The following is a 27,261-nucleotide window of genomic DNA, read 5'->3' as shown; positions in this document are numbered from 1 at the left end:
CGAAACCACGCCGCGCTGCGCGTGGTTTCGCACGCGGAGCGCGCGCGCTCGCGCAACATCCGGCAGAGCACGGTGCAGGTAACACAGCGCAACAAGACACGGTGACTAACGCAAACCCGCCCACACAGCGCCTTTGCCACGGCACGAAACCTACCAGAGCAACACGTGTGCGCGCTCAAAAAATCAGAACAACGCCGCCATTGTGGCCCAAAAGGCGTGGCCGTGCAGCAAAAAAAATAAAAAAGCAGCAAAAGAAATGAGAACCTATACGTCATTTCCGCCACACTTTTCTCCTAGCGCGCGGAGGGGGTAGACGAGCACATCGAAATTGGATTTCACCGCTCTTTCTGCGCACGCGCGAGGAGCAGTCGTTGCGAGGGAGAAATGTGGGGACTTTAGGTGCTCAAAATTTCTCGTCATTTAGGTACTATGGGGAAGAAAACCGTTTGCTCCGTTTGTCCCTAGCCGAGCTTGCAGCACAGAATCGACAGGATGCGTGGCCGGCAAGGCGAAAAAGCCGCGTCCGAGGTGAGTTTGTTGCTATTTTGTTAAGGCGGTAGCATATTAAATTTTATAGTCGCAAGGGGATACGTTTGGAAGTGAGGTGTCTTCTCGGATGACTTTAGTGGCAAAGCATTACGTCGTGCCGATGCATTGTTCATTAGTGTCGTTGATCAAGGTCAGCATACCACACACATCAGGGGAATCGCGGGAACGGAAACAGTTTATGAATTAACTGCCGTGCCGATGCATTAGTTCTTAATGTAACTGAGAATACAGCACACTTGGAGGTTCGTGGGAATGGAAATCTTGTACTCTGTATGTGTAAGTACTAAAACTTGCGTCGCCATGCAATCTGAGCCGTAGTTCGTTGTGAGAGCTGTACAGCCACACTGGAAAACACTACCCCTGCGGATGAATACGGAAGAAATGTATGCTAAATAAAAATGGTCGTCATCAAAGTTCATAGCAGTTGACCTTTGTGAAAGCTGTACAGTAACACTGATATTAGAGAGTTAATAATCCCGGCTGTTACAATGTCTAGCTCATATAAGGGGCGCTCTATGTGGGCGAAACAAGGGCTCAGGTCGCTACAACCGCATGCGAAATAGCTCTGAATGCCTGCCAGTACACTTGTTCGGCGTCTCCGTGCTTGTACTGCGACAGGAGACGTGACGGCAAGTGGGCACGTATATCACAGTGGCCGCTTTCCACTATTGGTATACTTTGCCGCAATACAATGCGCATGCTTCTTTGCACGACACTGGTGCCCTGCAGCGAAGCTGGCTTTAGGCAAACGGCATTATGCAACGCTCGAGCCATGTTGTCTGTCACTGCGGATAGAAAACGCATACACGTTCAAGCTATTTGAGCTGCATCATTTTGTCGATGTTTAACCTTCTGTACTAAATGAAGAGGATAACGTACGCCTGTGTGGGTGATTTAAAACATTGATAAAAAGCCTGGTAACATGTGCAGTCAGTCAAAAAAAATGCAATTCAGTGATGACCCTCTGGAGGTAGATCCGCACCTATATAAGCACAGCCGGCTCATCAGTCACAAAGTAGGAGCTGAAGAGAAATTTTTAATGCTCATTACACGACATTGACAGCGATTCATTTGTGGTCAGCCAGTGACAAACGCATCGCACGATACAGTGAGACTTCGTTTAATCTGCAATGCTTATGTGGCGAACAGGAGAGCAAAAGGTGAAAACAATGTTTTCATACAAGGCAAGTCATCCATGTAGTGGAATTGCATTTATCGTTGGTGTAGTGTTGATGCACTTTTTGAAGTCCAACCTTTAATGCAGCTTAGTTTCCGTTGGTGCAAGTGCTTCTACTGGAAACATCCAAAATATGATTTATCAAATCAGGTTGCCGTCTTGTAATTTTTGAAATTTTCCTCTGGTCTTAAGTATTTTCTGAATCTGGAAGAGCTGGCTGATTGTACATTTAATCTCGAGATAGTTCACACACTTCCAGCAGCACAGGTTACCACACTTTGTTGAGTGCAGATGAGCACTGCAAATTCAATCATTTTGATGAGGCACCGATGTAATGCCGCTCACGCTTGCCACAACACTTTTTCAACTTGTACTGTACTTGTTTCTTCCACCTTCCATTTACAGCACCAGGGCTAAGGCACAACAGCAAAAAGATTTCTAGCGGAAAATGCTTGCTCCTTGGCATCTGATCTCCCCATTCATTTGCTACTTTCTTCAAATTTTTCTTTTTATGTGATGCTCTTGCCTTCACACACTGTCAGACTTCTCCTTCATGCGTTTCGTTAATACTCCTTCTGTCTGCTTCTTGCTCGACATACCGTGCATGCCTTCAGTCATGTCCAATTGATCGATGCAGTCTTGTCCTTTTGTCTCTCTCCTCCAGACCTGCAGCTTTCGACCACTCCCCAGCATTATTTTGCTTCTTTTTGTGATAGTGCCTGGCTATCTGTTGCTGATGCCACACATTCACTTTGCAATGGTTTATTAGACCGCATACATAAATTAGTAGCTGTATAAAACCTCGACCCTCCAGCACTTCCACAAAATTCATGCAGAAGTGGAAACACAGATTACACTTCATTCCTCACCACAGCTTACTATGTCTGCATCAAAGCTTGATATTACCTACACGTCTGCACTGTCTTTGTGTCTTCCTTTGTAGCTGTAGGTCACTGCATGAGCAGAAAAAGATTTTGTTACTTAAATGTTCATGTGCTTAAGTAGGCAATGTAGTGTACTTGATTTTCACAATGCTTAACTCAATTGGAGGTGTGCCTGCACTATAACATGCACAAACTGAACAGCATATCCAAGCAAGAAAATTGCTAGCCTATCACAGTTAGGTTGAGTCATTTGAATGAAAGTTGGGACAGTTTTTGTATGGGATGGCTGATGGCATTCAGGCTCATCATGTCAACCTCAAAGTGGAAGCAAAAACGCAGTACATGTATAAAAGATGAGCAGTTTTTTTGGATTGTGGTGCCTTACATGCACCTCACTTCAAGCACAATGATGTCGTTGCGTGTCACCTGTGTCGATATGAAGCCACTGCAGCTGGTGAGCGATGTGCTTGCAGATGGCACTGGCTACATTCCTTTGGAAAGGCATCCTCATGTTGCACAATGTAGTGAAGATGAAGGCTTTTAAATTAATGTGTACTTTATTTTTTATTTACCTCGCACCTACTGTTGCCAACACAAATGATGTCTCCTGGTAAGCAGAATGCCTGTGAACATTGCAAGGCACAGTGTCAGACAACCGTTCATAATCTTCAGCATAATACTGTAAAGGCGGCCTTCTGGTTTGTATACATGAAAGCACCAGGAAAGCAAGCTAGATAGACTAAAGACTAGCTGACTTGACAGCTCTGTACAGCCTGTACTGCTTACAGAAAGCAAGTCACACTGGTCATGGGACCTATAGCAGCGGCATGCAAATAGAGGTTTGTATTGCCTGTAGTACGTATACATAGCCTTTCTTTGAAAAATATGTTTGGTCACTTTTCACTAACTTTACCTAGTCAGGACATGCATTATCACTTAAACTGCTTGGTCTTCAAATAAAACGAGCATTTTCTGCATAGTAACTTTTACTTACATGAAATATGTGGTGGTGTTGACCTGTAGAAGTGCACAGAATAAAATACATAAAATCTTGAAGCACTTAAGCAGAATTTATAAACAATGCTAAATTTAGGTGGACTGACAAACTGGACTGTACAACACAGATAATATAGGGCACTTGCAAGACAGTTTCTTGATGGCCTAGTTCCTAGAAGGTATTTAGAACGAAAACAGCGTCAACTGATTGGAAAAGGAAAGGGGACAGACACAGTGCTCACTTATGACCCAAGGTTTTCGTGTGTGTGCGCAGTAATATATATGAGGTGGGTTCAAAAAGAAACCGAACTTTTGAAATAGCATGCCAATCAGCAGAGGGAGTGCGCTGCGGCTACTGAGCGCATGTAGCGGCAGGTTTAGACAACAAACTGCCATTTGCCGCATTTCGCTCTGACCGTTAGTTGGCAAGCTACGGCCGCTGAAGTGAGCACATGAACAAGCTGCTCTTCGGATTGGTGCCAAAGTGACAATGAAGGAATTGGAAGAACAGTGTGTGTGTGTGTGAAGTTCTGCTACAAACTTGGGAAAACTTTTACAGAGACATTTCAGTTGCTTAGCCAAGCATACGGGGAGGACTATATGAGTCGCACGCAGTGCTATGATTGGTTCAAGCGTTTTGAAGAGGGAAGAATGTTGGTCGGTGACGATCCCAAGCCTGGACAACCTTCCACATCCACAGATGATGACCACATCGAGAGAGTTCGAACTGTGATTCATGGAAATGGTTGTTTGACTGTTCGACAAGTCGCTGATGAAGTGGGTATCAGCATAGGATCATGTCATGAAATTTTGAGTGACAAACTTGGGATGCGTAGTGTCAGTGCAAAATTTGTGCCACGTTTGTTGTCTGGTGCACAGAAGCAGACCCATGTTGAAATCAGCCAGGAAATGCTTGCCGCTGCCAATGACGATGAAAACTTTCTTAAGAACATCATAAGAGGCGATGAGACATGGGCTTATGCCTACAATGTTGAAACGAAAGTGCAGTTGTCGCAGTGGGTGGCCAAAGGTTCTCCTCATCCAAAAAAAGCACGCATGAGTCGGCCAAAAATGAAGGTGATGTTGGTTGTGTTTTTTGACTGCAAAGGCATTGCCCATCAGGAATTTGTGCCACATGGTTAGGTGGTAAACAAAGAAGTTTGCCAGGGAACCCTAGCATGTTTGAGAGATTCTGTGTGCAGTAAGAGGCCTGAATTGTGAGAAAATCAGGCTTGAACGTTGCATCATGACAATGCCCTGGCTCACATGTCGCTCCTTGTTCGCAGCTACTTAGCGAAACACCACACTCCTTTTGTGCCCCACCCACCATATTCTCCGGACCTAGACCCTTTCCAAATCGTAGAGGAGATCCAGGACAATGTGAGAACAGACCTGCATGCCATTCCAGAAATTGCATTCCAGGAGGCTTTCCAAAAATGGAAGAAAAGATGGGAAGAGTGCATTGCCAGTAGAGGGGACTACATTGAAGGGGACAGCACTTAAGATGTTGTACCATATGCAGCAAAGCTGTTATAGCAAAAGTTCGGTTTCTTTTTCAACACACCTCGTATGCACGGAAAGGATGAGGTTCAAGGCAGGTACAAGAACACACAATGTGAGGTCGAATGTAGAGTTTAATGTCCAAACCACAGCAGTAAGCTGGTAACCTTTAAATGGTAAGCAGAACAGTAATGCTACGGGAACTGTCATGCCCTTCATAATTGTAACAACTGTCGGAATGTTGAAGTGTCTTTTCAATGTCCCATTAATTTCCGCTATTCTCATTCTAAATGGGCAAATGCACCTCCATTCGTTTACCATAAGATATCAAGAGATCAACCCCACTAATGCTAGTTCTTTCTAGGTAGCTGAAGCAAAATAGCATTTCGTTCAGTCAGTACTGATGCAAGTTTTCAAACACACCTATCATGAAATAGCTCAGTTGTCCATCTTGAGCAAGACAGTTATTAGCTGGTATAATGTCAGAATTTGTTTATCATTTACTGGTAGACCTGCTGATGATAATGTAAGCAGAATGCTGCTGAGACCAATGAGAAAGTGTGAAAAAGAAAATAATTATTACATTGTTCCAGCCATCATTCCCCAATGTGTCCACCCTGCCCCATCGTAAGCAATCACTTCACATCCCAGCATGCATATCTTGTGCATTTCTTTATTTCACTCTTTCTCTATTGTGTAGGACTGGCCATATTAGCTTAAAGCACTAGAAATCAATAACAATGACATCAGCATTGCCGCTGAGGAAAGACTGCAGTTAAAGAAAACAACAAAATCATACAAGGAAAGTAAGGAACACACACGAGTACCTATTCACAACTGGAAGTTTATTGGTGAAAAAACAGGTACAACCCAAATTGATAAGGGAAAAAAATGTTCACGGAAAAACTGTACATGTGTAACAGAACCTTGTCGGTGCATAAAGAAAAAAAGACTAAATGTTAACCTCATCACCCAAAGGGTCCCTGAAACTATTTTAGTTGTGTGTTACCTACACGTACACAGTATCTCTTCTCGAATGGTTACTCAAAAAAGCTTCATGTCACCATGCTATATAAAGAGCTGCAAGTGGTTAAAAATTACCCTCTTCTAAAGCCTTTCCTCTCCAATGTCACTTTTATTCTATGTGGCCTTGGCTATGCCCTGCCTCATTGGACACGACATTGTACAGTGACAGTAGTGTTGGCTACTTGCAGTTTACTTGAACCTAGTGTGTCCCTGTGTCACTTAGAGATGCAGCTTTTTTTTTTGTTATTTTGGTGATGATGGCCTCAAAACGAAGTTTACATAGAGCGCTTATGTTTTGTACAGTGTGCAGTCGCGGTAACTTACTCTCTGCACTCACCTGCAGTACAAGACTATAAGTGCAATAGGTAGAGTGCAAGTTTCTGTACCACATGTACCCCTCTGCTGGTTTGCTTTGGTTGCTGTCGTCACTGTGCTATTGTTAAACATTATTGCATTCTTTTTCGTTCTTTGCCTGCACATCTACAGCCTGGCACATCTATAGCAAAGCCCTGCTTTTTTGGAGAAACTCTCTAATTCATACCTTCCCTACCACACACATACAAATGTACTATCGACCCGAAAAGTTAACGAATGAAGGGATCTCACAAAAAGCTGAATATCTCCGCAGCCTCAAAACGAAGCCTGGTATTCCCATTTCCAGCCTCTACTAGTATATGCGAACATTGTGATGTAAGGTTTTACTGGCTACTTTTAAAGGCTGCTCGGATATTTAGCGTTTTCTGAGATCCCGTGGTCCGTAAACTTTTTTAGTCGATAGTATGTATGTAGACAACAGTGGCAGACAATCTGCTATCTCAGGCAAGTCTACCACTGGACTCAAGAAACATCTACATGTCTTACATTAGTGTGTTTACTTTTACAGGTACATCAATTACTATGCCTTCATATCCTACTAAAAATAAGCTTAACCCATTAAAGACCAGCGTGACCACATGGTCACGTTAGTCTGCACAGTGGATTTCAATTAATTAAGATTAGCAAAACGGCACCAAAATCGCGTTTGACGTGCCGTTAGACAGATTAGGGTTCCCTTTATGGATACCAAGTGGCAGCAGGTGCCCGTCGTTTTGTGGGAGCCCCTCGCAAGGGCGGGAATAAGTGTTGCTGTGCGAGTAGCGTCGCCATGCATCACTCCAAGGGATAATGTTTTTTTTTTTCACTACTTGTTTGAGCAATAGTCGGATATCCTTACCTCCATATTGCTCTTTGAATATGTGAGCTACGATGAGCATTTGTGAAAGATTAATGTTTGATTTATCCATGAACGAGCGTGTTATCTTGCGCATTTCCATATGGTCACGCTGGGCCTTTAGGCTACCTAACTTCCTATTTTTTTTAAAACTGCATTCTCATCTCTTGCATGGCTGCTGGCATGTTCCCGCAGTAGTTACTTCTTATTTTATTGTCTGAATAGGTTGATGTTGGAATAAATAGCGAAGATACTCAAAGACGACGATGACGACGTGTCAGTGATTTATATGGACCGCGAGACTCTAGCACCTATTTGGATGAAGAGTCGGCCGATAAAGACTCAGGCGGGCTCATTGACAATCTAATCGGGCGGCAGCTATGAGCCGGCGCTGAAACTGTTTTCTCTGAAGGACGCCGCATTGGTGGATCCGACTCGGACGATGACGACCCAGGCGGGCTAGGTGACGGAACATGAGAGGTTTCTTCTGCTGTAGTTGATGCGGCCATTCCTGCAAAATTAGTCACTGCTTCTAAGTGGACGAACGGTGATCTCCAGAAAAGCCTTGGCATATTTCCCTACCCAAACTTTACTGCTTACAGGGACTTTTCACTTGTTGAGTTGTTCGAAATCTTTTTTGATGAAGCCGTCGTGGAGCTGCTAGACGAACAAACAAGAAAGTATGCGTTATTTTTAAATATGCCCGATCCGGAGGTTACCAAAGAAGAATTAGGTTTTCTTGGAGTGCTTGTTTTGTCCGGCTAAAACCGCTTGCCAGGGAAAAAGTGCCACTGGGACAGCGGCTTGGATATGAGCAACACGGTGGCCTACAAAGCTATGCGAAGAAATTGCTTCGTACAGATAATGCGATGGCACTATTGATAGCAAGGTTTCTGGAGCACTTTCAACCTGTGCGTCACATGAGCTATGAGGAAAGTATGATTGAGTATTATGGTCGTCATGGCTGTAAAGAGTTTATACGCGGAAAGCCTATCCGCTTCGCGTATAAAGTATGGTGCCTAAATGCCAAGAACGGATACCTTGTACACTTCAAAGTGTATCAAGGCAAGCAGGGGATCCCAGAACATCTGAAAAATATGAAAAGAACTTCGGAAAAGCAGCGGCGCCACTTCTTCAAGTGGTGGATTAACTCGCAGCAGAGATGCACGACCTTCCTTTTTTTTTCTATTTGGATAATTTATTCACAGGCATGCCACTACTCAGGCATCTCAAGGCACAGGGCTACGAAGGCACCGGGCACAGTGAAGCAGAACCGTGTTCCCAGAGAGTGCCCTATCGCTCAACCACAATTCGTCAAGCGCCAACCTCGCGGGCACGAAGAGCTCGTGCTGAGCGACAATGGGATAATTGCTGTCCGCTGGATGGGTAATTCTGTAGTAACGATCGTAAGCACCATTCATGGCGTAGAACCAATGTCATCTGCAGACAGGTACTCTCGTGTTCACAAGTAATGCACAAAGTATGACGACGCATGTGTATTCCATGATTTAAACCATATCACACTAAATAAGTGCTCGACTATTCGCAATGTATGTTTTTTGTGATGTTTCATAGCTTGAAATAAATGTTTTTCAATTCGCGTATTTTGCTGTAGCGTAAGGGCCCAGTGTGACCATTGGTCACGGGCTATATTTCAAAATCTAATTAGGCAAGAGTAATAATTTTTTGCAAGTGAATTATTAGTACAAAGGTAAGTTAATATATTAGATTTATTTCAACATGGCAAGAAAAAAAAGAAACCGGTCCCTAATGGGTTAATGAGGAGGCTTGCTTTGTGTATTCTTAATGATGTCTTGTGGGAAGCCAATCCACTTCATGAAAAAAGATCACTTGTTCGTTCTACTAGAGGTGGCTCAAAACCTCGGGAGTGGTGCCTCTGTGACATCTAGCAATGGTGATGTTTAATACCTAATAATTACACAATTGATGCAGAATACCTAAATTTTATTTCACCATTCATCATTAGTACAGAAGGAGGTCCCGAAGTTACAAAAACTGTCAGTGGGACCTATTAGTAGTTTAACAATATAGTAATTAATACATTATGGCAACATAGCAGTGATACACATCAGAATACACGAAGTTAATGAAGCAAGTAATCAAATACAAGGAAGGTGCTTACAAATACAAGCAAATGAAATAGATGCTGCGTATAAATAAATAAAAATGTAGTAATTAGCACGTTATGGAAACATAGGGATGACACATATGAAAGAACACAAGGTTAATGTACGAGATAATTAGAAACAAAAATATGCTTACAATATGCAAAGTACAAGTGAAATATATACTGTGCGACAAAAAACTTCAAATTTCTAAAAATAAGGAAGGAAAAAATAAAGACAATGGGATATGCAGAATAAAAGCGATACATTAGGCAAATACAGAAGCACTGGAAGTGGTACAATAAATTTGTATATAATATATGTTCATAGTAATGAGTCTGTAGCCAGTAGTGTCGATAGTAAATATTTCTTCATATCTCTCTTGAATGTTAATGTTGTGCGGCAGGCTTTAATATGGGGTGGTTTAATTTAGTGTTTAATCGCCATAAAAGAGCAGTAAACATTGACAATTAGTGTTTATTTGAGGAAGGAAAGAATTGTTAGAGGAGTATCTCGTATTGTTAGTGTTGGTAAGAGCAGATATATTAAATGCTGAACCCTTGATCATCACCAGTAGGTGCGCTACTGACGGTGCACTTGCACAAAACTCAAAATAATTTCAGAGCCCTGGAAACGAAGCTTTTTTTTCCCTACTCGTCAGGTGTTTCACAATCTGCACTGATGGCGTTCTTCTCGAGTATGGCTGGAGTACATATTTGTGCTGTGCAAATGTTCAAAATGTCAAATGTAAATCAAATAGTTGTTGACCATTTGACTTGTATTCAATTGGAGAACACGCAATTAGAAGTGATCAAATCTTCCTTTCTGTCAATAATTACACATACTGGAATCTTTAGGGAGAAAGTCAGGTGCATGTGGTGACCATTCTCAAAGGGAACTGCAGTTCCTGAGCGGACATATACAGCAGGTACTTTTTTGCTTTGCTTAGTAATTTCTAGTCGCGCAGTAAGGATGCCTCGCCTTTAGGCAGCCAACGGATTTGTTTTCTCAATTGAGGCTGTAAAAATTATCATTTGGACAATGTGAACATGTTCCTGATGTCATCTTGGTGCGGCAGATGCTGTCACCTTTCAGTCACTCTCATTTACAAACTTATCAGTTGGCCAGAAGCCTGGTTTGACTGGCATTACATGTGTCAAACAATCTAAAAAACATCTCTTCTAAAGCTTTCCGCGGTTTCTTTTCCACCTCTCGAGTTTCAAAACCCGCCATAATGCCTTTGGCATTGTGTGCTGCTAATCCCAAGGGCGCGGAATCAAATTCCGACTGCAGCAGCTGCATTTCCACGGGGAAGAAATGCAAGAACACCTGTTTACCATGCATTGAGTGCACATTGAAGAATTCCAGGTGGTCAAAATTAATCCGGTGTCCCCCACTATGGTGTGTCTCATAATCATGTCGTGGTTTTGCACATAAGACCCCAGACTCACCTCTTGTGTTCCCTGTAAGTAGCACTGGTTACACACATTTAAGGCCATACTGCTCCACTCAAGGCCCATATGTAGTAGGGGTTTTCATATTCTGATATTTCTGGATAGAATTAAATATGGATATTTGACGAAACTGACCTATTGATTATTGAATAACAAATATGTTCACATTCAGAGAAGTGTGGAGTATTTTTGAAAAAAGAAAGAAGCTTTACATTGCAAGGGTGGACTTTTAACATTGTTGGTACAACATTTTTTTAGTGCTTAGCGCAGACAAGACAAGACAGACGAGAGAAGAGACACACACAATTGGTACTTTCAACGATTTATTGGAAGTTGGATCACGGGTTAATACATGCAAGCATTTGCTAGCATTCTTGATAAACCTGGCCAGATCGACGTTATATTCCTGTATTGCAGACAGAAAAGCATTTGAGCTTGTTTGACACTCTAAACTAATTGAGAAGCTCGAAATCACAAATCTTCTGCCATACTTAATTGGCTGAATCTCTGCATACTTAACTAAGCACAAACAATTCGTCAGCATAAGCGATTGCCCTTCCCATGAAGTGCCAGTTACTTCCAGTGTTCCTCAAAGCAGCATGCTTGGCCTCTTGTCATTTTTAATATATATTAATGATATAGAAGTAGTCAGTCACCCCTTTTAAATAAAGTTGTTTGCTGATGATTGTTTTTTATTTAATGAAATACATTTCTGTGAGCCCAAACTTCTGTTATTTCAATCTCAAAATTGGCCTTCGTCGGATAATTCGAACCTCACTGGTCAGATTCGCCCAAATACAGCTGTGTTATGCGCTGAAGCATATGCAACTTACTGTGGTGAAGCATACCAAGAATGGAAAAGGGCCACTGTCACAGGACATAGCACGTGTTCCTTGATTATACAGGCATGCAGTCTCCTGTCACAGTAGGAGCACCTAGCCACCTAATAAGCATACTGGCAGCCATTCAGAGCTGCTTCTTACGTTTCAGTGGTGATTTGAGTCCTTTTTTCACCTTCCATGCATGTCTCGTATATGAGACCATTAATGAAGCCTAGTACATGTTCTTTAAGTAAATGTGCCATGCACAGAGAAGTGGAAAACAATCGTGTTTTGGGAAAGCTAGCAAAAAGGAAGGCAGTAAGTTGAAAAAACTGCGATAAGCCGAGGAGATGTTAAAAGCCAACAAAAGAGGGTGAATATATCAAACTCTGAAGGCCTGCCCATACACCTATTAGGCGTCTTGGTGCTCATACTGTGACTGGAGACTGCACATGTGCATGTACGTAAATTAGGGAACACGTGCTGTCTTGCAACAATGGCACCTTTCCCTGCTTGGTATGGTTCTATGCATAACATGGCTGTATTGCAGTGAAGCTAACATTAAGAAAAATAGTAAACTGGGCGAGTTGGTAGCTGTTGATCGTTGCAGGTGTAGCGCTAAACTGAAATGCGACCAAAGTTAATTTTAAAGGCAAATACTGCAAAGTGAAGCAATGGCATGTTTCAATGTTTTTTATGCCTTTTGTTTAATTCGACCAGTCTCAATGGTCCCGTCAGGATCGAATTAACGGGCATGCCTCATAATCAGAACTGGTTTTGGCAAGTAAAACCCCAGAAAGATGATCAAATTAATGGAAGTTGACTGTATATATAGCTCATGAGTAGAGCCACACTGTCTAAAACAGGTACAACAAGAAAACACCAAGAAACGTAAATGATCCATTGCAAATGCAGTCAACTTTCATGGCATGCGCAAATAATCTAACTTTCTCACGGACAATGATAGTGATAGTTTGCTGATACATTGGTCAGCGGCCGAGAGGATTTGCCCAGTTTATACTATTAATGTTACACACTTATGCTTATCCCTGTATATAACAGCGGTGTCATTTAGAAGAGGGCGACATGGACATGTATTGCAATGCAAAGCAAGAAAATCGTCACCTGATACACTATATTTCTGTGCTCTCTTAAGTGCTCATTAATGCATCTTCCGGTTTGGGCTATGTAGCATCTACCGCATGACAGTGGAATATGATAGACCACTCCTACAGCGCATCCGATGAACTCATCTTTGCGATTCTACCACAAACCGGCTTTTTTGTCCTTATTGGGTTAGTGGCTTTACACAAGGTGCTTAGCTTATTTGGAGCTCAAAAAACACCCGCACGTTACCTTGGCTTCCTATCTTTTTCAGGCTATGTGATATCTGGTGCATATACGGAATCACAGCGGTTTTCACCTGGTCACAGCTGCTAGCTCTTGCATTTGCACGGAGGCATCGTCTCGAACGTTCCTGTTTCAGCAGCCTTTCTGCCACCGACACCAACACGTGGTTAGGATAACCAGCCTCCTTAAGACTTGCAGCCTGTTGCTGGAAACTGGTTTTCATTAGGACGTTTTTGAAACACGTTAGTTACGAAGGGTGTAAGACTGGGTTTGTTGATAAATTATGCTTCAAAGTCAGGTTAACAGCGCAAAGCCACCAGAAGGGATAGAAGAGAGAACGGAGCGCTGAACTTCCAACTGTTTATTTTCTTTTCAGAAAGCATCGCTATTTGTACAGTCGCACAATAGCCCACCAACCTACTTAGAACGCCACGACAAAGCCGCACAAAATTCAACATGGTGATAGCCCGAGGTGTCTGATCTCCTTGTCAGTGAGAGCGATAGAGGGGTGCTGATGCAACCATCCTTTAAACATAGAATTTCTCCCACTTTGATTATCTCACGTGTAACACGGTCTCCGTGTTTTGCAACGATAAAACATTTTTTGAATTTCGGCCTACATCCACATGCACAGTAGTGGGCAGAAAGCCATCCCTATTAGTTAGTTATGCCCCTCTTCACCAAATTCAAATGGGCTGAATGAAATTGGAGAAGGGGTTTCTTAGCTCATGGACTGTAAGCCCAGCAAGTCCTACTATCAGTAAAGATGAACTGAAAGTCAAGAAACTGAAACGTATTGCACTTCAAAAATCACTTCAAGAGGTCTCCAACACTCGCAAGAAATCTTAGACATCAGGACATTTTTCTAGAAAACTATTACTAGGGAAATCCAGAAACACTAAAAAATTGTTGACAAATCTAAAAGCTCGCTGGAAAACTGTTAGTCCCGTGAGGTGGTCATATATGTGCCTATCTAATTGTGCTAAATATAGGTTGCTAAAGACGGGAGCCAGACACAACCCTATGCAAATGCCTTTCTTCTGCAGATTCAGCCTATTGTTCCACTGTGCAAAGGTTGACGACATGTAAAAACACCATAATTCTAAATACCCTTCTACTGAAACAACCTGCTTCCTGTGAAAACCTTACAGCGCCATATTTGTCAATACAATCCTCGACACATTGGATAAGGTCATTGAGCAGGATAGAATAATATAATTCTTTGACCTTAGCTGAGAAGGCCTTGAAGCCCTTTTTGCCGTGAAACCTAACAAAATCAAGGATTCGTCAGAACCTTTTACAAGAAACTGGTCATCAATCTCTTTAACATTCAGCTTTGAAACCAGGTACAGGGCAGCTTGCTTCTGCCAGGTACCCCTTTCGGAAATTATGACCCGAAAAGGAAAATCCTCCTTGTGCACTTACTAAAAATTACATCTCTGAGCTTTTCCTTATACCTGTGTCACAAGGGCACATTTGGAAGGCCTTCCAGTCAACGGCCTTTGAAACGCCACAACTCTATCGACTCAAAGGAGTTGTCGCGCTGCTACACGGCACTTTTGAAAGGCCGTTGAGTGGTTCAGGCGTTTCTCGCAAAATTGTGTGGCGCTGTGGATCTTTATTTTCGTTTTCATGTCACGAAAAGGTAAACAACATTGAAACCATTTAAATATACTATAATTTCTTTTATGTTTGTTTATACATTGCCATACATATATGTTTAGTGTTTAAGTTGTTGAGTAGCGAAACTGCGGCAACGTTTGCGCCGCTCGATGCGGCTGCCGTTTTGGTGTGTGTTCGCACATGTCAAGGGGCAAAAACACTTTATTGAATAATGAATGACACTCATATATAGTATTTTTAGAGCATTTGGTTTGATTTGTTCTTTCTAACCGTGAGTACGAGCACACTGTGAACGAGAGGGCATGTTCGCGCTGTTTCCGCTTCCGTTGCTCAAAGGCCATCGAGATTTCGATAGAGTTGCAGGGTGCTCCGTTGACTCGATAGACTATTGACTCGGCGGCCTTCGAAACCGCCCGTGTAGCAGCTCGAACTTGACATTTGAGTCAACTGACTATCGGTTGGAAGGCCTTCCAAACGCCCGTGTGACACGGGTATTAGTTTATCGAGATTCAACTTTCTGTAAATTTCACTTGGTTTTGCTGCTACTTTCAGAAGTGGTACATCCTTGCGCTCATTGAACACTGCAGAAATTGCTTGACTGGCTTTTTCCAAGAAACATTTAAAGGAAAAAACTGCAAAACCACCCTCTTTGTCAGCTGGTATGACACACAATGAATTACTCTTCAGGTAAGACTACACATTTTACAGGTAACTTAGAAGGTTGGGGGCTTACATCATAACAGGGCATCTAAACCTTCCGAGTTCATCCTCACACCATCTTCTTGCGGGGCTCTTCTGGACACTTTACTTATGACGGACAGGGAAGTTCCGGTTTAGTCCAGCTGGTAGCTTGGGCAAATTTTGGACCGAGGCCAAGAACTTTGCACACACTGTTGGGAAGGATGAAACCTTCAGAAACGTAGACATCACTTGTTGCTTTCTGTCAATCCTTGTTCACGTGAGCCCGTATTAGTCTTATTTGAGGTTGTCAAAGGAACTTGGTGACCTGATCAGCTAAGTGCAGGTGCCTCCACAGAAGATTCCTTGCAACGCACAGCTCATACTGATCAAACATCTGCACGCTGAGATAATCTCTGTGGAGACACGCCTGCTGAAGTCGTTTAGCACATACAATCTTCAAAATTCTTTTTCCGTGACCGACATCCGAATGGTGCGAAACCAGTAAACAACGATTTTATATCTTGTGGAAGCTGCTTGTTATGAATACAGAACCTTAGGACACACGCGCTGCTGGCAGCCGTGGCAATGAGGGCAACAGTATGCCCAGAATCCCGAGGAACATATTGAAAAAAACCTGTTGTACTAGAAATGAAATCGACAAGGGTGGCAATATGGGCTTGTTGGTCGGTCATCATGGAATGGTATCTGGGTAGTGCAGCAAAACACGGACACAATAAAAGAAAGCTAGAACTACCTGTGAGCACATATGTATGCACAAGTGCATGGTTGAATAAACTCACAAGTGTTTAATTTGTTTTCTTCTGTTGCTACTTTTTCTTGCATTTTGATTGCTACATATATTGTAATTCCCGCAAAAAGCATCAGCTGGTAGTCACCACTGTATTTTGCTATGCAATTTGTATTTTGTTATGCAATCTTAGCATCTCAGCGCGCGCCTGAAGGCGAAATTGTTGCCTAGGCAAACTATCGCCGAAGTGGAACGTTTCAGAATACGTCCCCAAGTATGTGCACAAATACTTCACTGAAAAACATTTCAGGCGTATCTTTGCTTTGTTTTTACTAAAATTTCGCAGCAACACAGCATTTCTTTACTCCAAGTTATTTTTGAATCACTAGATGTCATTATCTACGTCGTTCATACGTACTTTAGGCAGTGAAAACGGCACACCCACCTGCGAGCTTCTCCGATACCGACGTGTCTGTTATAAGGCGATGATATATATATATATATATATTATTCTGGACAAATCGGGCGAAGCCAACATGCTAAGCATATAATGAACGATGAGTACCAACAAATGGGATCTTGTTTTGAAATCGAACTAGAACTGAAGCAAACGAAAACGCAGGTTAAGATTACGGTAGATTACGGTAGAGATTACGGTTACGGTAGCACTCATGTAGTGATTTCAATACCACTTTTCATCAGGCCTATAAGAAAGCGGCGGTCAGATGCAGCTGTATACCGATAAAGCATGTAGTTAAATTACAAATATTGCCCTTGCAACGAAGGTCGGCGCAAGCTGGCTGAGAGGGTTTGCTTACCTCCAGAGATGGCGCGTATACAAAGACACACACGCATCGATGCAGGACTTTCTAGAGGCTCCACAAATACAGCATCTATTCAATGACATTGCGTTATGCATAACGGCACCCGAAAGCTTCGAGACTCAGCTGCGTTAGTTACGCCAACTTCGAAAAGTAAACAGGAAGCTGCCATGGCACTTTTTGCAGGAAGCAGGTGGCGCTTCGTGCATCAGAAACCTAGGACAGAAACCGAAACAGAAACTAGCAAAGCCAATCTTTTTCTTTTTTTTTTTTTTTTGTAAGCGTTAATCTCGTTTTCAGCGCTCAGAAGTTATTCTATTAGTTTGTTGCAGGGCGTCCGTGTCATTGAAAGATTCAGTCCCAGTTTAAATGGTTTAAATTCTTCAAACAGTTTGTATTTTTTGCACCGCCAGTAACCAGAAGCGTTTTATAACGATCTTCATTCATAAATCGATATGTGGCCATTGTTTATTGCGTTTTGAAGAGCACTCGCTTCGTCTTTCCAACAAGACGCGTAGGTTCGGCGCTCCGATTTGCATTTAAGGTGAGCTTTTGATAGCCTTGCTTTATACATTTACGCGCTGTAGATGCGTTGTGACGCCTTTCAGTAGTTTGCGACGACGCAGAGTATAACAGCGGAGTCCGGCTGTTTACCTATAACATGATAAATGAAGCAAAACCTCGGTAGTGCATCGTAAATTTTTTCTAAACGCAATGCAGGCACCACTCGTACCGTTAAAGCATGACTTTTAAGAAGCATTTGTAGCAGCTCATTTGTCACTACGTTGGAGCGACAATATTGCTCATCTGCCGCTTTACCTTTCTTTACTGCTCCGTATTTTTGTGTATCCGGATATTTTAATTTTATGCAAACCACCCCTTCCGTGTGAAAAAGAAAGGAATTTAAGGAAAGGAAGATGCAACAGTTGCAAGTAAGGTGCAACAGTTGTGTGAAATGAATAGTGCTTTACCAACATCTGTAGTGACCTGGTGATCGTGCGCCTTGGGCGAATTCATCTTGTGTAAAAATGTGTTCCGGCTACTTAAAAAGTAAGCGTGACGTTGTGGCATCAACTGCTATCTCTCTTGTTGAATGAATTTTTGACAATACGTCATTGTCATGGTGCCGAGGCAAAACACAACTGAAAGTCACCTTGCAACCAAAACGTTGCCTTTCAACATACGACAGGAACACATAAACAAAACATTAGTGTATGCTTCAGTATACCTTATTTTTACAGCTATTTTGAGCTATAAAGCATAGGTAGTTGTGAAAATGAGAGGCAGCTGTGATGGATATAGAAGAGCATAGTATGCTTGCAATACCTAGAAATTTTTTAAGGATGAAATTTCAGTACTTGAAAACAGTGCATAAAAGTAGAGCACTGCATGGACACTTTTCCCTGGCCTGACCCGAGCCAGTACCATGCACTGGTCCACCATTGTCTAGCTCGGCTAGGTTTGTCCAGTTAGCCCTTGAGCCTCAGTGTAGCATGATCCACCTCTCTGTTATGAAGATGCCAACTGCACACGTATTTGCTAGATACAAGTCTTGCTAAGCAGTTTTCCACTTGCGTTGCTGCCGACAAGTGGCATAAAAAAAAAATGATTTTTGGCACCAGTGAATAATTTGCCGCCTTGTATTACTTTAGCTGTGGTCATAGTAATGCAAGCACAAAAAAAAAATTAGAAAATTCCTCAGAGCAATGAAATTAACTGACATGGAAGGAAATAAATTATGGATATACATTCACCAATTATGTTGCACGTTAAGGTGTAGTCCAACCGACTAATGGTTTCCATTTAATTTCTTTATTCATTGTTCAAGCAAGTTGAATGAAGTTCTGTAATTCATTGCATAATTACATCAGCATGAATGAATTCTTGATTGAAAGCTTTCTTCAATAAATACTTGAAGGGGGACTGCTTCGAAATTTCTCATTGGTAAAGGGGATTTGGAAAACAGAAAAAAATGTAATGTCTCACCACAATGTCGATGGGATCGGTGGATGAACAGGCGACCAGAGTGCGGTGGCTTTGGTTTGAAGAGGGAAGGCAGGCGGCGGAAGATGGTGGTGGCGTTCTGCCCACGGGCGCAGAAACTCGCCGGTTTCGAGCAGCAGTTCACGATCGGGTAGAGTGGCAAAGCCCAGGAACGGGTTGGCAGGAGGTCCCGGTTGGGTAAGTCCTGGTGCCTCGGGTCCGCAACCTGCCAACTGTCTTGAACTCCCGGTCCGGTGGCCGACCTTCTCTTGGCGTTGCTTCTTGAAACTCTCCCTTCTTCAGCCAGCACACCTCGCTTTTCTGCCGCTCTGGTCGATTTGTCCTTTCCTGATTGGCCCCTGGAAGCTCCGTGTTTTGTTCTGATTGGATGCCTTTTCCTTTTATTTTTTTCTTCTTGTGCTGCATGCTCACGTGCTGGATGCTCTTCAACGTTGTCGTCCATCCAGTACAGAATTCGCCTCTGCGCGCACATTCTTTCACGTCTGCTTCTTGTCTCTCTCCATCTGCCACACCGTGTCACGCACTACACACCACACTATATAGTACAGACATTCATATTATTACAATCTCATCGAGAGATGCTCAAAAGGCAAGCCGCCGCGAGGAAGAGATGAAGTGTGTCTGGGCTTATGGCGTGAGCGAGTGTCGGGCTGGCTTTCTGGCTCCAGTGTAAATAGCCTCTTTCATCTGTGTATTTCGTCTGTGTCTGTGCAACATTCTAGTGGAGGTTAGCGATCCCCGTCCTCGTCATGGCACTCCGAAGTGGTCGGTACATCGAGCTTGTCACCATACCTCCCGGTGACGAGACCGCATCTGCAGCGGCTTCAGCTTGTCCGACTGCTCTTATCGTCATGGTTGCCCAACATCGTGACCCTGGTCTCTTCTGTGGCCTGGAGGGACAGGACGTTGATGAATGGCTCAAGCTCTAGGAATGCGCCAGCGCTAATAACAGGTGGAATCCAACAATTATGCTTGCTAATGTAATCTTTTATCTCGGCGGCACCCCACGCGTGTGACTCCAAACGCATGACGAGATAACGAGCTGGGACAGTTTCAAAGTAAAGCTACGAGAGCTGTTCAGCGACCCCTTTGGGCGCAAGGTTGCCGCGAGAAAGGCTTTTGCGCCTCGTGTCCAGACATCTACAGAGCCATACGTTTGATACATCCTAGACGTCTTGGCTCTTTGCCACAAAGCCCACGATACTATGTCTGAAGCAGATAAGGTGGCTAAAAGGCATCGCCGACGACGCTTTCAATTTTCTTGTTTTTGGCAACGTCTTTCCTATCGGCGCCATGATAAATAAATGCCGTCGCCTTGAACAAGCTAAGAGCCGCCGTATCACACACCACATCACGCAGCTACCCAACACTGCTGCTACGTCGACATGTGAGGGTCGAGCACATCAGACGACCACCTGTGATGACCTAACCCGTATTGTTTGCCGCCAGCTCGAGGCCACCTGTTGGCCAGCCTTCTCCGCGACACCTTCCAACCCGCCAGCAACCACAATTGCCAGGATTCAGGCCCTTGTCAGACAGGAATTTGAGAACATGGGTCTGAACTCTGTGTTCAACGACTCAACCCAGCGTTCCCCCGTTCTCTAGCGGCCCTCCTCGTCCCCGACACTCCTTTTCTGCCACATATCGCAACCCGTCCAAATGGCGTACCCCTGATGACAAGCCGATCTGCTTCCACTGCTGTCGCATCAACCACATCGCTCGTCACTGCCGCAACCAATGGCCACCACCTCCTCGGCCATACACCTCCGCTTATTCCTGCACCTTTGGACCTACTGTTCCCTATGCCACCTGCCTAGAACCCACTGCCGCTGTTGCCCCACCTCCGAACCTTCGCTACAGCCACTCGCCCTCACCTCAACGCCATCAGTCTTGTTCGTGCCAGGCCCGTCGCTTCTCCTCGCTGCCTATTGCCTCCTGGATGCAGCCAAAAAACTAGGCACTACAGCTTCTGGAGGTGAAGCTGTGTTGTCGACCCTGCCCTCAAATTCTCTGCTCATGTTACCTATGAACCAAAACTTTCTTGACGTTGACGGGTATCCTGTGTTAGGTTCGACCAGCGGGGGCTGGCGATCTTCGAGGAAGGGACCGACGGAAAGGCGCCACCAGGTCTGCTGTGACGACTCGCTTTGAAAGGGTGACCAGAGGCAGTCCCCAGCCCATCGGCGCCACCACGGCTGTGGCGGCGACTGGTTTTGTTAGGAGGACAATGCGCCGCGTCCCCAATGGAAGGGCACCGAGATGGCTAGACACAGTGGGCGGAGCAAGTGTTGTTAGCGTGTACACCGTCAAGGTCTGCTTGGAGCAGGGGAGCTCCTGGAAGATATTTTGCGGTGCCGTCTCATGCAGCTTAAAACCCGTCTCACGCGTCAGTCAATAGACAGATGCGGCGGCCACTGACTGCAGGGTCAACTCTGGGATAAAGAGGCGCCTGCTCGGGTCAAGCACAGTGTCTGCGAAAACCCTCTCACCTTGGTGTGGTCAGTGCAACCTGTGCAGAAGTGAGTGCGTAAACCCTCCCCCTCAAAGGCGGGTTGGTTACGATGACTTTGGACGCTCCGAATTGGTCGGCGAACTGCTGTTTTCCCTCACCTAGGGATTTCGGGAGGACAGTGTATTTAAGGAGCCGTTGGCGGCTCCTCAGGGTGCATTCCTTTTTCAGTCATGTTAGACTGATGAACTGTAACATTCTCATGCAGATACTGTAAATAAATCCCAGATTCCTCGTTCTTGATGAGAACAAGTCTCTCCCTTCAACAACGTCCTCAGTGTGGATAAGTTCGATGACCGCATGGGCCAGCTACCATCTATTTCATGCCCGACTCCAACCATTACACCTGTCACTGCACTCATCAATGCAGGAGCACATCTTTCTATTATGAGTGCTGCCTTCCGACGACGACTGAAAAAGCACTTCACCCCAGCGTCGGCACGCGTTGGTCGCGTTGCGGATGGTGGTACTGTGCCTATCATCAGCATATGTACGGCATGTGTGATCATCGCCGGCTGCCACACTCCTGTCCTCTTCACCGTGATTGCTCATTGCCCCATGACCTAATTCTCGGACTCTATTTTCTCTCTGCGCATTCTGCTCTTATTGACTGCTCTGCCAGTACCCTTTGCCTTGAGTTGCCTATTCTCGTAGAACCTTCTAACGCACCCCAGTGCCGCTTACGCCCCACCTGCTTTATTTGCCTGCCACCGAAGTCAATAGCCTATATTGAACTGTTGTGTTGCCTACCTGTTCCTGATGGCGAGTACCTCATCACTCCGCTGCCCAACATTCCACTACAGTATGACATCGTGCCTCACAGCATTCTGACTGTTACTGCTAACCGTACTCGCATGCCTATCTTTAACTTTGGACTGGGAAAGCAAATCCTACTGCAAGGTATTTGCCTTGTCAACGTTGATTGTCTCGGCGACCATCACGTAGCAGCTTTATCAACCGATGGTTCTTCTGAGCTTAGCAGGCCCCTCGCACCAGCCTCGGGCACCGATGCCAACATAATGAAAATGGTTGCGGTGGACCTATTCTCTGCGCAGGCTGACAACCTTTGCCAAGTATTATCGTCCTACCGAGATATTTTTTACTTCAAACAATCGCCCTTTAGGCCAGACGCTCGCGGTCCAGCATCGGATTTCTACTGGCGATGCTACGCCTATTCACCGATGACCGTATCAAGTTTCTGCATCGGAACCCCGAGTAATTCTAAGTGAAGTGAACAAAATGCTAGATAAAAACATCATTAAGCTTTCTTCGAGTCCCTGGCCGTCGCCTGTGGTTTTGGTTAAGAAGGACGGCACGTGGAGTTTCTGTGTGGACTACCGTCATCTGAACAAAATTACTAAGAAGGACGTCTACCCGCTCCCAAATATAGACGATGCCCTTCACTGCCTCCACGGTTCCAGCTATTTCTCTTCTGTTGATCTTCGTTCTGGATACTGGCAGATTGCTGTTGGCGATATGGACAGAAAAAATATGCTCATTCAGCTTAGTAAGTTTAAAAAAGTAGGGTACGCTGTTCACTCCATAAAGAAATGTTTTGCGTTCCTGGTTCATTGGCCTTGAGACGAAATTGCCCTCGCTGTACAGAACTATGACATGGTTGAACTTCAAAAGTTCCTCCCATGAGAATGCAAAGAAGCTCTCCAGTAGGACGGGTGCACTTGTCCAATGTGGCTATCACTAATATTACCCACAGTCAAGATTCTATGGCACATATGTTTCTTTGATTAACAAGGCCAACGTAAAAGCAAGATGTGTGTTTTTACACCATAGATCAGCAGCACATAAGCTCCACCTTAAATGTGATTGTTCACCTAAATCTGCCTGCATTTGGAAAGTTAGTGCAAACCTTAAAATTAAATTAGATTGTGGGGTTTTACGTGCCAAAACCACTTTCTGATTATGAGGCATGCCGTAGTGGAGGACTTTCGAAATTTCGACCACCTGGGGTTCTTTAACGTGCACCTAAATCTGAGTACACGGGTGTTTTCGCATTTTGCCCCCATCGAAATGCGGCCGCCGTGGCCGGGATTCGATCCCACTACCTCGTGCTCAGCAGCTTAACACTACAGCCACTGAGCAACCACAGCGGGTAGTGCGAAACTTCTGTGCTGTTGGCACCCAATTTCAAAGTGTTTGCCCAGCCCTGTGCACTGTAACTTGATGGTTCCAAATTGCTGGTTTTTAGGCCCCCGCCCAACTGGTTTGTTGAAATAGATGTTAAAACGAATGACAGCTACAATTGCCTGGACACTTATGAGATTCCACTGTAATTTCAGTGGTGTTCACGGCAACAACAGATTTGGTGAAGTGAGGGACAGGCAGAGTGTTAAAGAGGACTGTGAAATCCATCAAACAGTTATGTTGAGCTAACAATGTGGACTGATTGTATAAGGCGAGCAAGCTGCCAAGAATTGCTAAGCTTGATGTGCAGACCTCATTTCTTAGGCAAATAAACTGTGCAATGTCTTGTTTTATTATTGATGACTGCTCTGCCAGTCTGCCTGAGTTGTCATTTTTTTGTATTTATCATAAAGCAGGCACTTTCATGTTTTTGTAGTTGTGTGACACAGAGTCATTTGTTTCTTACAGCTGTCATCTTCTCGGAAGCAGGCGCTCATGCTTGGAGACCTGCAGAGCACGAACTGCAGCATGTATGCCGAAATAAACAGCTATTGCCTATTTAAAATAGAACCAATGTAAGGCAAGGCCCCTTTTTTGCTGTACTGTGCTTGCGAATTGCAAAGCAATGATAAGACACAATGTAGAAAGAAACATTTTCTTTTATTTGGCGGACATTAGAGTGGCATCAAAAAAAAAAAAAGACTATTGAGCAGCCTCAAGTCAGTCACTACACTAAGTAGCTCCACTGCAATTCACATGACCTAGGAATCCCAGCCATACAACCAAATGATTATTCGTATAAGTGACGATCAAGATCATTCTTCACTTGAATGCCACGGAACGCTGTTCAGTAACAGCAGTCAGTTTGTGTCTCTGCAAGCAGGAATATTAATTCGTGTTTTGGTTATTGGTGACATAACGAAATTTATAGTTTTCTGGCCCATCAGATGTTTGAATCAGAAATTACTTTTCCAAAGATGTACACCTTGTCACCGGTACATGCAGGATGATTTGCGGTGGCCAGAGACTTTTGAGTGGGACTTCGGTATCAATGGAGGTATAATGTGTGTGCATGCTTCAGTACAAGGGAGATTGGAGGCAGCATCAAGGCAACCTATAGGCACTGTATGAAAAATTTTGAAAGCCATGCTATTTGCTAATGCTCTTCTGCCCTCTGCACTTGATAGAATACTTTCCAGGTTTAATTTCAGTCAGAAAAGAAATTTAGTATTTTCTAATGCTACCTTGACATGCAAACAAGTTTTTGTCATGTAGGGGGAGGGTTAGGTTAAACTACAACACAATTTATCTATAAGTTTTTCAGCGTCCTATTTCATGTGTGGTACACTTTCTTTAATTTGGCTTGCAGACCTGGCAGTCGCATAGTCTTGGGCCAGGGATGACTGGATGGGAGAAGACAATGAGGGATACTGTTCATTGTTTAATATGCGCTTGTGTACTATAATATGTAAAAATAAAGAAACGAGTGATATTTTTATGCTTCAAGCATTTTGCAGAGTGAAGTAAAGTTATAACGAATTTTTTTTTTCTCTCTAAGAGATGAGAGAAGATGGTGTTGCTTGCTCATGATGTTGCTGGGATACCCTAGTACCTAGCTCATAACTCTTTAGTGCAGTGAAGATCACCAGGTAGAAACCACATCAATTTGTAAGAGTTATGAATCTTCAGCATGAAAGTAAATTAGTGCTTTATTTTATTGGATAAGTTCCCCTTTTGGAAAGTTCTGTGAACAAAATGAAAATTTGCAAAAGGAACAAATAAGAATTTGGAACAAGCATGCTATCAACACAACTAATGCAGAAGCAGAATTTAGTCACACTACATATACCAATAAGGACAGTGTAGGTGTGAGAACGTTGCTGATACTTTCCTTTTCCACCTATGACAAAGGAAAAAGTATACTTCAGTAATTCAGATGAGAACACAATTCTTGTTACACCAGGTGTGGCGAGCCCGGGAGACAGCAAGAGCCACAGGAGTCCTGGACTAAGGGCGCCTCCCACACAAGCAGAAAGACGCCCGCTTTTCCTTTATTTTTTTTTAATAAATGTTTTTCCTTCTCCTTCTTATAATGTTCTTTAATACAATGGTTTACCTCACTTGGAGGCAGTTTTATCTCTGGAGCTCCTATCTGAATACATGGGAAAAGAGAAATAGTTTTTCTCTGAAGCCAGTAAAGGAATTCGATGAGGTTGGTTACATGCAAAAAAAAAAAAAAAAAAGCTGAAATCTAGAGACTGTTCTAGGGGGCAATTTTTTGTGGCAGGAAATTTTCAAAATTGTGAAATTAAAAAGACTTCCGTATGAAGTTTACAACTTGATACAAAAGCTATGACATTGTAAACTTCGTGCTTATATTTTTTAAGCTTAATGACTCTCAGCAATTTTTCCTAAATATTCAAGGTCCTAAATCAAAATTATGCAGCCTAGAATGACTAAATTTTATCTTTTTCTCTCAAATGCAACAAATTTCATTGAAATTATTCCAGTAGTTGTCTCAAAAGCATTTCTGCATTTTACATGTATTTGAATAAAGAGATTAGAGTTGGCACTGAACTAAAGCATCCTCCTCAAGGTATGCACATCATTTCTGGCCGTAAGGCCAGTTATCAGTCGGCACTCTACACTATAAAAGAGAATTGCCTTTTTTTACACTTTTCCAGCAATGCCAACTTAGTAGCATGCTTAACTGAATGCAGCTAGGAAGAAGGAAATTTGACAATTTTTAGTTTATGTGCAGAGTTAATGCATTTGTATGTCACTGAATTTTGGCCTTCATGAGCATTCATATCCTTGAATTTTCTTTCAATGTTGAATCGAACATTTTGTACAATACCTGAAGCAGCCATCAGGCCACTAAGCAACGTAAGGGCAAATAAGAACTTCATGTGGAAGCACTTAAAAGGGCTGTTCAATTCACCTGCGCAACTGTCAACCAGTTAACGGAGGTTCACGAGAAGTTCAGAAATTGTGCAGCTTGTTTCTGCGGTGCAGGCACAGCGCAACACTCGAAACGAATGCCAAGGTGCAGATGCGGTGCAGGCGTTATGTTATGCCTGATTAATGTGCACAGAGTGCGTACATTTGAAAGATCGTGAACTACAAGTATTATCAGCTTGTGGGCCTAACTACAAACCACACCTGTACACACATCAGACGTGCGTAAGCGGGCTTCTAATGGCGCTTGCGCCCATGTGCTGGACTGTCTGCTGCACTGCTGCGTCGCACCTGTACGCCTGCACCAAGTCGGCACCGACAGCGGAGTAGGTGCAGCAAAATGAACCAGCCCTGCACCTTTTGAAATGAACGGAGTGGTTCAGCAGGCGCCATTGCTGCACCACTGGAACGAATGGCAGGGTGCAACACCTCGTGAACTAGTTAAGGCGGTGCAGGCGAATCGAACGCACCAAAAGTAAAGCACATTCAGGGGCGCTATAACATAAAATGATTTCAAACTGTTTTGATTCCAATCTCCTGACATCAAATTAACGTAACCACCGGCGCAAGCATTGGGCAGTGACCTGCAGCGTGGTCTGAATAACCCAATCAAACACTCTCCTCGTTTATAGGAGGTCACCTTTGTTCACTTTCAAAACCAATAACATTGCCTACACTCAGT

General features: G+C 43.7%; 2 long non-coding RNA genes across 3 annotated transcripts in view; one reads left to right on the top strand and one right to left on the bottom strand.

The window, feature by feature from the left end:
- LOC129385203 (uncharacterized) overlaps window positions 1-27,261 on the bottom strand; it is a 52,504-nt gene that overhangs the window by 17,673 nt on the left and 7,570 nt on the right. The gene's annotated exons all lie outside the window — the stretch shown is intronic.
- On the top strand, window positions 403-25,704 carry LOC140218647 (uncharacterized). Of its 2 annotated transcripts, none has more exons than XR_011894866.1 (3): window positions 403-528; window positions 24,090-24,201; window positions 25,585-25,704. It is a non-coding gene; the product is annotated as an uncharacterized lncRNA (long non-coding RNA). The 2 variants fall into 2 exon arrangements; XR_011894865.1 differs by lacking the exon at window positions 403-528 and adding an exon at window positions 17,261-17,510.

The sequence above is a fragment of the Dermacentor andersoni genome, chromosome 5 (genome assembly GCF_023375885.2).
Source record: "Dermacentor andersoni chromosome 5, qqDerAnde1_hic_scaffold, whole genome shotgun sequence".
Taxonomy (NCBI): Eukaryota; Metazoa; Arthropoda; class Arachnida; order Ixodida; family Ixodidae; genus Dermacentor; species Dermacentor andersoni.
Note: the sequence above shows the minus strand (reverse complement) of the source record. Positions and strands in the feature narration are given on the sequence as shown.